This window comes from Penaeus monodon, chromosome 35 (genome assembly GCF_015228065.2).
Source record: "Penaeus monodon isolate SGIC_2016 chromosome 35, NSTDA_Pmon_1, whole genome shotgun sequence".
Lineage (NCBI taxonomy): Eukaryota > Metazoa > Arthropoda > Malacostraca > Decapoda > Penaeidae > Penaeus > Penaeus monodon.
Genome location: NC_051420.1, coordinates 19,271,094 through 19,284,116, shown reverse-complemented (window position 1 = coordinate 19,284,116; position 13,023 = coordinate 19,271,094).

Sequence of the window (13,023 nt, the reverse complement as noted above, 5' to 3'; positions counted from 1 at the left end):
AAATTTTAAAAAAAAAAAACCCCATGTAACTTATTACTATTGTTACTGCCCAGATTTGTAGACTACCAACTAAAATAATATGGAGTATGATCAAGGAAAACTCTTTGTTACCATATAGGCAATGCTTAACAAACGGCAAATATAGACCATGGATAATGACAAAACAGAAAAAAGGCTTATGAAAAGAAGAAGACATAATACCATTGCAGAGAGTAGGTAAGGAATCTAGGGTTAAGTCTCAGGTTCTCCTAGAGCGGTTCGTGATGCACCGAATCATTTGCCTATTTGAGATACTGGCTACGAGCAACCCAACTCCATTCGGGGGTGAATCCAAATTGTTCTAGTGCCTCAGTAGGTGGTCTCTGAATATTAGATAGAACCTTGCCTGGTATGCTAATCACTGTGATGCCTCGGTAATTGCTGCAGTTCCATCGATCCCCTTTCCCCTTCCAGGGGGGGATGACCACACTCCTCAATAGGTCTGGGGGAAAGGTACCGGACTGCCGGACGGCAGCCACGACATCATACAAACCTCATCGCCAGTGTAAAGATTCTGACAGGGATCTTGCCAGTGCCCGCTGTTTTACCGCTGTCCAGCTTGAAGACTGCCCCCTTAACATCAGTTAGGGTAGGAGGTCCCTTACCAATGGATAGGTCCAGCACAAGGTTCACGACACCGATTATATCCTAGCTAACCACAGGAAGGTCAACCAGCTACAGATATTTAAGATACTCAGCCCAACATTCAGGAACCTCAGGATGGTCTGAGAAGATCCATCCATCCTCAGAGCTGTTTGCAGTTGTCTGTAAGGAAAGCTTAGTAGGAAGGACAAGGGTCAAATGTTATCGACTAAGAAATGACCTCGATCACCAGGCAATCTAGCCCCCCCCCCTCTGCCCAAGTGAAACATCCCCGGAGGGTGTCGAAGTGGGCCTGAAAGATAGCCACGACCTTTCTGTGACCGTTACCATAGAACTCGGCACCCCGGTAAGCCCTGCAATTCAGGAGGAACTTTCGGCGAGTGGTAACTAAAATGTGGTCAATCTCCTTGACAACGTGAACCGAGTCAGCAATGCAAGTTGGAATGCTGATATCATTAGCAGACAACTGACTATCACAGAAGAAAAATTGGTATAAACAACTCTTTCATATCAGGTTAATAACGTATACAACGTTAAGAGAGGAAAATAATGGCATAGGTCAGTCGCAACGCCATTATACCCTCAGTGGGTGCAGTCACTTCAACTAGCGAAGGCTGAAGTCTCTGAAGTCTTTGTCTCTCTCTCTCTCTCTCTCTCACACACACACACACACACACACACACACACACACACACACACACACACACACACACACACACCACACACATTATATTTTTAGATAGATATAATATATACTATATATATATATATATATACATATATATCCAATATATAGATTATATATATATATATATATATACTATATATATATATATATATATATATATTACATATATAGTACTACAACACACACACACAACACATACACGTACACACACACACACACACACACACACACACACACACACACACACACACACCCACTACACACACACCACACCACACACGCACCCCCACACACACACACACACACACACATGCGAGTATATAATACAAATGCATACACCCCCGAGATTTCTGTCATTCAAAAAATATTTTTTTTATCATACAACGAGGCAAAAGGAAGGGCACTTGGAGAAACTCTATCAGAGCTTTAAGTGAGGCTCTAATAGGAGCTGACTGATGGGAACTAAAAGAGCGAGCATGAAAAGGAAGGGACAATGCTTAGAAGAAGAAATGCGAGCAAGACAAATCCACGAGTGATGGGCACATTGCTTTATTCACATTACACTCGACACAAACCAGATACAAATATATAACATATGTATACATATGAGTATTATATCCAGATGTAGGTATGTATATATCCACGCATGTATGCTATATATATTCACAATATACATATAAAATAGACACGCACGCATAGCATGCAACACACACACACACACACACACACACACACACACACACACACACACAACACACACACACACACACAAACACATGTATATATGTGTGTTATGTGGTGTGTTATATATATAACATATATATATATATTATATATACTATATATATATATTATATATATATATATATAAGATATAGAATTCTTCTTTTAAGGTTTTTTTAAAAGGGTTATGTCTTGAGCCCGCCCGTGGTCACAGCATGAACTTAATTGTAGTTTCATGTTGTGATACTCTTGGAGGTGAGTAAGTGGTAGGGTCCCAGTGCCTTTCCACGGAATATATATTATATATATATATATATATATATATTATATATATATATATATACATATATAATAATATATATATATATCGATTAGATATATATGTATAATATATATATATATATATATATATATAATATAATATATATATATTTACATACCTATATATATAATATATTATATATATTACCATATATATTATATATATTATAATATAATATATATATATATACTTATATATTTGCTAAGCTAGGAACCAATGATTGGAAGTACAGAAAAACCACACCGAACTATTGCCACCCTACTAATAATTATAATAATAAATTAAATAAATAATAAATAAATAAATAATAATAATAATAATCAATAATAATAACATAAAAATAACCCCTACAATAATAATAAAAGTCATCAGTAACTCAATATTTTCCACACTATACAGTCCTCACCGACCAACGACACTGCCGAACTATATACTAAAACGACAGGAACAGTGATAATAATAACAACACTAATAATGGTAATAATAATAGTAGCATTATTACAATAATATTAAAAGGAAATTATGATGCTAGGAATATTGACATATTATAAAGATTTCTTTTAATATCATAATAACCATAGATGTTCAATTTTTCTGTGGTATACGCTTGTGAAAAAGGTTACTGATAATTACTATAAGACCTTGTACAGTGTCGTCCATTCTGCAGTGAACAGGGCAAAATTGGTGTCTGAAAAGGGTCAAATTTAAGGTAAGACACTCAGTAATGTAATTACAAAAAAAAGTTTAGAAACGTTATGAAACAAGATCTATGTTATTAAAGCAGGAAGTATAGAAGGAGTGTTCACAATTTGCCTTTGAGATCTGGACAACGAGAATCAATTCACTACGAATAAATAATAATTAGGATACATGCATTATATATACTTACAATATTATATATCATACTACTATACTATATATATATACTATAGAATACTATAGATAATACATATATGACTTTATAATATAATATTAGCTATATCACTATACCATATCTATATCTATATACATATACTATACCTATCTAATATATAATATATATATATATACTATATACACATAATATATTATACTATATACTGCTATCTATATACAAGAGTCACTGTGTATACTGTTTATAATATCTATATACGTATATATAAAATACCACATCAAAAATCTATATACTATATACTATACCTATTATATATACTACATATACAACCTCCCTATCTACACCTCCTATACTATGACTAGTCGTCGTGTGTGCACGTGGCTGGTGTCGCACGTGGAGTGTGAGTTCCTTTTTTTATTGTGTGTGGTGGATGTTGTGTGTGATGTGTGTGTGTGTGTTGTGTGTGTGTATGTGTGTGTGTGTTGTATGGTTTGTGCTCTCTCTTCCTCGCGTGTGTGTGTGTGGGCTGTGTGTGCTTGGTGTGCTAGTGTTATCTTTGTTGTGTACTTTCTTTTCATGCTGTGTGTGTGTGTGCCTTTTGTTAACTGTGGTGTTCGTGTGTGTTGTGTGTGTGTGGTGTGACTTGCTGGCGCGCGTAGTATGAATATATATGTATATATGATTTCTCTCCTCTTTCCCGTTATTGTCTGTCTGCAATGTCTTTATTTCATTTTACATTTCATACGCCGTGGTGTGTGTGTGTGGTCACTTCACTGTCCCTCTCTCTCCATTTGTTGTTGTATATATATATATTTATGTATATATATTCTATATATAACATATATCTATATATGTGTGTGTGTCTGTAGTCGTGTGTGTGTGTGTGTGTGTGTGGTGTGTGTGGTCGTGTTGTGTTGTGTGCTGTGTGTGAGGTTGGTGCGTGTGTGTTGCGTGTGTAGTGTGTCCCCTTCTGTGTCGTGTCACTAAGTAATCCCAGCATGTCTGTCTTTAGTTACAAAACATATACAAAAAGTTACAACACAAGCATATAGCAGTGACTAGGAAGGAGGTCGACGACTCAATTTGCAGTTTAGGATTAGGGAACAATATCACCTATACTTACAATAACTACTATATATATACTTATAATAAGTATTATATTATATATCTTATACCCCCTCTATATTCTGATATACGCATATATGTTATGCGCTCATCAACAGATCCGCGCCCATCGATCGATTGCGCCGCGCACATCTATGGATCTTCTGTGTATTCACGCGAGCAGCACACTCGGGCTTTATAAGATTCCGCGGCTTCATCAAAACTTTATTTACCGTACATTCATAAATCTTCCATTACTGAGAATATTCTCCATTCTACAATATATATAAGATACACAATTGATCCCGACTACAGCCACAGGCTACACTTTTGTATTGTCAGCTACAGTACATTCTTCGCATCCTTCGCCATTCCAAGCATCAAATTTCCATCATCGTGGCAGAGAGACAGTCTAGCAATACAATATTTTCTTGGTTGGAGAATGGCAACCACGAAAAAAATGTCCATTGACGTTTAGTTGGAAACAACAACCGAAAGATGGCGCAGTATGTGACACCCGGTCGACAAAGCGTTTTAAATTTTTCTATAGTGTATAAGGTGTCCATAAAATAGAGTTAAGGCGCTACGCATTTGACAGTTTATTTCTAGAACGGTTATAGAAATTGATATCCTGACAAAACATCATCGCATCACTCTGCTGACAAAAATCATCATCCGATCTAACCACTTTCCCCCAACGCGCGAGCACTATACATCGATCGTTGCGCACGATCTACCGATTGCTGCGCTAACGAAAGATCCATAGATGGCGCTGCGCCATCGATCGTGCGCAGATCACCGGTTGACTAGCGCATAACCTTAATATATTATATAGATATATACACTATATATATATCTATCTATACATATATATATATATATACATATACATATATAATCTCATATATACATAATATACACACACAATAATATATATATACATATAGTCTAATTATATATATAACCATATATACATAAATAAATATATACATACATAACATACACACACACACACACCAACCACAACACAACACACCACACACACACACACACTCACCAACCTCCACTCACTCACACACACACGCACGCACGCACGCACGCCACGCACGCACACACAACACCACACAACACCCACACACCACACACACACACACACACATACACCACGCACACACACAAACACACCACAACACACACACAACGCACACACACACACACACACATATAACACACATATATATGTATATATATATATATAATATATATATATATACATATGCAATAATAGATATATGTACTCTATATATATATCTGTATATATATAACAATACTAGACATACACACACACACACCGCGAACGCACACAACACCACACCCACACACACACACAACACACACACACACACACACACCACACACACACACACACACACACCACACCAAACACACACACAGAATTATATATATAAATATATATATATATATATCTATATATATAGATCATATATATATATATCTTTCTATATATCCCGTACTGTATGGTAGTAATATATTGTTATAAATTATAGCCCTATAAATATAAACAGCAGTATTTCCAGGCCGAAATATTAGAAACACAGCGGAAATGTAAGGCAAAATCGCCATTCCATCAGGTATACTGAACGGTTGTATTTGCCTCACTGTCCACAAAATGTCTACAAAGAGGACAGAAGATCTTTAAATTTATCAATCAAGCCCTAGCTCCCTTCAAGAGCACTTTTCCATGGAGGCAGAAAAAAAGGCTTATTATTTCGTAATAAAATGAGGATGATCTCTCACTCCCAGCAGTGCGAAATTATAAATATTGTTAAGCGGATTGGCGACCTTTCACAGTTTTGTAATTGGTTAAAAACCACGTTAGATTGTTATAAATAGCGGGCAGTCCCTGCGGTGCATTTTATTTTCTTAGTGTAATGATTGGATGTGTCATTTGTTCGTACGTAATTATCCATTATAACATTTAATATATATATATATATTTATAGACACATATATATATTATCTATATTATAATATATATATATATATCTATAAACATATATATGATATATAAAATAAATATATATACATATATATATAATATATATATATCTATAATATATGATAGATATATATTACATAATATAATATATATATATCATATATATAATTATACATATAGATATATACATCTATATATGTGTATATATATTTATTTATAGATATATAGTATACTATATAGTAGACCGTATATATATATTAATCTATATATATATATATATTATATTAAATGTTAATCGTTTATGTAGATATTACTACGAACAAAGGACACATCCAATCAGTTACACTAAGAAGATAAAAACTGAACCACAGGACTGGTCCCTCTATTATAACACTCTAACGATGGTTTACCCCATTACAAGAACTGGATAGGTCGCCAAATCCCATGCTTACAATATTTTAATTTCGCACTAGCCTGAGGAGTAGAGAGCATATCTCATTTTACGAATTAATAAGCCTTTATTTTTACTGCCTCCATGAAAAGTGCCTCTTGAAGGGAGCTAGGGATGATGATATTAAAGATGCTTCTGTCTCTTGAGAACATTTTGTGGACAGTGAGGCAAATACAACCGTTCAGTATACCTGATGGAATGCGATTTTTGCACACTACAGATTCCCCTGTGTTCTTAATATTTCGGCCGGAAAAATACTGCGGTTATATTATAGGCTATCATTTTCACAATATATGTATACCATTACAGTTACGGGGGATCTATATATATGATATATATATATATACTATATATATATCAATATATATATATATATTATATATATATCTATCGGTGCCCCCTTCGCCTCGGCTGTGTGTGTGTGACTTCGCTTGTGTGTGTGTGTGGTCCGTGTGTGTGTGTGCGTGTGTGTGTGTTGTGTGTGTTTGTGTGTGTGGTGTGTTGTGTCTGTCGCGTGCGGCGTCGTGTGTGTGTGTATGTATATATACGTATATATATATACATATATATCCAGTAGTATATACATAATAGATATATATATGCCATATGTTATATATATATATATGATACTATATTTTAAAATTTTATTAAAAATATATATCTATATGTGCTGCACACGTGTGTGTGGTGGTGTGTGGGTGTTGTCAGGGGCGTGTGTGTGTGTGTGTGTGTGTGTGCGTGTGATGTGTGTGTGTGGTGGTGTGTGTGTGTGTGTGTTGTGTGTGTGTGGCGGCGGTGCGTGCGTGCGGCGTGAGTGTGTGGTGACGTGAGTGAGTGAGTGAGTGTCGTGTGTGTGTGTGTGTGTGTGTGTGTGCTGGGCCAAACCCCCTATGTCTTTGTGTGTGTGTGTTTGTGGTGTATGTATGTATATATGTATTTATGTATAATAGGGGTATATATATATATATATTATATTATAATATATATATATATGTATATATGTACTATATATATGTAGATGTCAAATATATATTATATATATATATCTTATATATTATATATATTAGTATATATATATTATGTTATGCGCTATCAACGATCTGCGACCCATCGATCGATTTGCGCACAGCAGCATAATCTATGGACTTTCGTCTGTAGCGCCAGCAATCGGTTACGATCGCGACAAACGATCGATGGATAGTGCTGCGCGTTTCGGGGGAAAAGTGGTAGACGAGATGATTGATTTTGTCAGCAGAGGATACGATGGAGATTTTGTCCAGGATCATTCTAACACTTCTAAGAAATAAAAATGTCAAGTGGAGTAGCGCTTAACTCTATTATGGACACCTTGAACACACATTGAAAATGGAAAGCTTTGCTAACCGTTGTGACACATCGCCCCTCTTTAGGTGTTGTTCCAGACCATAAACGTCAAAGGACATTTTCGAGGTGCCATTCTCCAACCAGAAAATATTTATTGTATGTCGCTGCCCGGCATGATGGAAAATTTGATGGTAGGGAATGCGCAATGGATGCGTAAGAATGGTACTGTACATGAATCAATTAAAAATCTGCTCAGACTGGGAAGGAAATTTTATTTATAATATGTAGATGAAATAATATTGATAGATGGAAATTATAAAAATGTACCTGGTTAAATTAAAGTTTGAAGAAGCGCGATATCGAATTGGCTGCGTAACGCCAAGATCCATAGATGGCGCTGCGACAATCGACGAAAGGCGCGGATCGGTTGATAGCGCATAAACATATCTATATATATAAAATATATATATATATAACTAAGTACTTATATATCGTATATCATATATATATATATATATATTGTCCATCTAAAACGGCAATTGAAAACACTCCTTCTAGATCTCATTATGCTTATTAAACTTTTGTGTAATGTTTTGTAACTAAAGACAGACAAATGCGGGATACTTACACAAGAGCACGCACACACACGCACACACCACGCACACACGCAACAACACACACACACACAACAACAAACACACCCACAACACACAACGCCACACACACAAACACACACACCACATATATCATATATATTTAGTATATATCGATATATATATTATTATATATTTATATAACACACACCACACAAACACACAAGAATGATATACATATATAGAATACACGCGCGCCGCAACGACACACACCACACACACACACACAGATACCACACACACACACATAAACACAACACAACACACACCACCAACGAACCACACACCACACCAACACACACACACACACCACACACAACACCACACACACACACACATGTACATAAGTATATGTATATGTATATGTATATATATATATATATATATATACTCATAATAGATATAATATATATATATACATTATACACACAAGCTTGTATATATGTACATATATTATATATTATATATGTATATATATATATATTATGTATATAACATGTATATATATATATATATATATATAATATATATATATATGCATTATCTATTGATTTTATCGTATGTGAATGTTTCTCTTTGTCAATCTCAAAGGCAAATTGAAAAACCTCCTTCTTACTTCAGGCTTTTATAAGCCATAGATCTTGTTGATAATACGTTTATTAAACTTTTTTGTATTACATTACTGTAGCTTACTTAAATATGATCCTTTCAGACAACCAATTTTGACCTGTTCACTTGCAGAATGGACGACACTGTACAAGGTCTTATAGTAATTATCAGTAACACCTTTTCACAAGCGTTATACACAGAAAAATTGCAACATCAATGGTTATTATGATATATAAAAGAAATCTTATAATTATGTCCAATATTACCTCAGCATCATAATTTCCTTTTAATATTATTGATAATGCTACTATATTCATGACCATTATTAGTTGTTATTATTATCACTTGTTCCCTGTCGTTAGTATTAGTAGTAGCGTGGTAGTTGTAAGTAGGATCTTGTATATGAAAATATTGATGTATACTGATACTTTTTATTATTGTAGTTATTTTATTATTTATTATTATTATGATATTATTCTTATTATCTATTATTATTATTATTATTATTATATTATTATTAGGCCTATTTCGTGTGTTTTCACTGTACTTCCAATCATTGTTCCTACTTGCAATACTATATATATATATATATATATATATATATAATATATATATATATAATACTATTATATATACTTATATACATATGTACTGCTATATATATATATATATTATATATATATATACTACTATAACTATATAATTATACAATCACCCACATCTTATATCTATATCACTATCCTATATATACTATAATATATATATCTATTATAATATATTATACTATATATATATATAATATATATATATATATATATATATCTCCGTGGAAATGGAACGGGGTACCCTACCACGTAACTCACTCCTAAGAGTATCACAACATGAAAAAACTACACCAATTTAAGTATCATGCACTGTGGACCCCGCGTCAGACACATGACACCTACCGTTAACAAGAAGAATATTTAGTATATTATATATTCATATATACCCTATATATATATATATATATATAGATTTGATATAGAGGATTATATAGGCATATATATATATATAACACACACCATACACACATATATACATCGTGTTGTTGGGTGTGTGTTGTGTGTGTCCCGCCGTCTAGACATTTCATATGTCGTACCGTGTGTGTGCTTGTGTGTCGTCGTGTGTGTGTGTGTGTGTGCTGTGTGTGTGTGTGGGAGTCTATGCGGCGTGTATATATTTATATTTTAAATTAAATTATATACATCAGGTTTGTTATATACATACATACATCGGTATATATAACCATATGTATACATAGTAATATGTTTATATGGTAATCTAATTAAATGTGAATAAAAAATGCCCCATCACCCCTGGATTTGCTTGCTCCTTTTCCTTTCTAAGCTTTTCCCTTTCCTTTTCATGCCCCTCTTTTTTTCCCCTCAGTACTCTTAACCTCACTTAAGCTTTTTGATAAGGTTCCCCAAGGTTCCCTTCCTTTTTGCCTCTTTGATGAAAAAAAAAAATTTTTTTGAATGACGAAATCTGGGGGGTGAGCTTTGTTTTTAAAATATCGCATGTGGTGTGGGGTTGTGGTGTGTGTGTGTTTTTTGTGTGTGGGTTTTGTGTGTGGTGTTTTTTGGTGTTGGTTTGGTGTGGTTTTTTTGGGTGTTTTGTGTGTGTATGTGTGTTTTTGGGTGTGTGTTGTTACATATATTTGTTATATTTAATATAAAATTTATATATAACAAAAATTTTTATTATATAAATTTAATATATAAATTATATAATATATATAATATAATATATATTATATATATTAGATATTTTGTGGTGTGTGTGTGGGGTGTGTGTGTGTGGTTTTGTTGTGTGTGTTGTGTGGGTGGGGTTTGTTGTTTGTGTGTGTTGAGAGAGAGAGAGAGAGGAGACAAAGACTTCCAAGACTTCAGCCTTCGCTATTTGAAGTGACTGCACCCATTTGGGGTTTTAAAGGGCCCCGTTTGCGACTCCCTATCCCATTTTTTTTCCTCTCCTTAACGTTGATACGTTATTAACCTGATTATGAAAAGGTTGTTTATCCCCAATTTTTTTCTGGATGAAAGTTGTCCGCTAATATATACATTCCAATTTGCATTGCTGATCGGTCATTTTTTGTCAGGAGATTGGGGCCAATTTTAACCCCAAACCCCCCAAAAGTTCCCCCCCTGAATTGCAGGGTTCCCCCTGGGGTGCCGAGTTCTATGGAACGGCCCAAGAAAGGTCGTGGCTATTTTTCGGGCCCAAAATTCGACCCCTCCGGGATGTTTCATTGGGCAGAGGGGGGGGGGGCAGATTCCCTGGTTTGGGGTCGGGGGTCATTCTTATGCATACATTTGACCCTTGTCCTCCTACTAAGTTTTCCTTACGAAACGCAAACACTTGGGATGGAGGGATCTTTCAGACCACCTGGGTTCCTGGTTGGGCTGAGAAATTTTAAAATCGTAGGGGGTTGACCTTCCTGGGGTTTTACTGGATAAAACGGTGTCGTAAACCCCTTGTGTTTGGCCCTACCCCTTGGGGAAAGGGACCTCCTACCCTAACTGATGTTAAGGGGCAGTCTTCAAGCTGGACAGCGGTAAAACAGCGGGCACTGGCAAGATCCCTGTCAGAATCTTTACACTGGCGATGAGGTTTGTATGATGTCGTGGCTGCCGTCCGGCAGTCCGGTACCTTTCCCCCAGACCTATTGAGGAGTGTGGTCATCCCCCCCTGGAAGGGGAAAGGGGATCGATGGAACTGCAGCAATTACCGAGGCATCACAGTGATTAGCAAACCGGGCAAGGTTCTACAAATATTAGAACCACCTATGAGGCACTAGAACAATTTTGGTTTTCCCCCCCGAAGGAGTTGGGTTGCTGTAGCCGATCTAAATGGGCAAATGATTCGGTGCATCACAAAACCCTCTGGGGAAAAACCCTGGATTTCCCCCTAGTTTCCTTACTACCTCGGCAAGGGTATTATGTTTTCTTCTTTTCATAACCCTTTTTTCTGTTTTTGCCCATTTAAATCCGGGGTCATTTTGGGCCGGTTTAAGCATTGCCTATATGGTAACAAAGAGTTTTCCTTGATCATACTCCATATTATTTTAGTTGGTAGTCTACAAATCTGGGCAGTAACAATAGTAATAAGTTACATGGTGATATTTGTGTCATTTTTATCATATTCTTGTATCATTAAACCTTGTTTAACACACCCTGTCCCGCCGGTCCCAGTGGGCAGGAACAGGACCCTGAACATGGAAATAGCGTCCCTCCCTGAGCCGGCGCTCCTTCAGCCATGGCTCCCGGATGGTGTATTCAGCCCTCGCTTACTGGTAGAAATAATGCTTGAAGAGTCTAATCATCCTCCAAGATCTTTCTGCATTCATGAGGAGCCATTCCCGTCACCCTGGCCCCTCAGCCAATTTGTTTCATGACATGATAATCACGTCACTCGGATCTAATTGGTTAAAGAAATTCTGACAAGGAATATTTGATTACTATTAATCTCCTGCACTTATATATCACAGCAGGCTTCACGATTATTAACATTTAAGGTATTTTATATTTTCTTATGTGTCACTCCTGAAACAAAATGGGCCCCAAACCCCT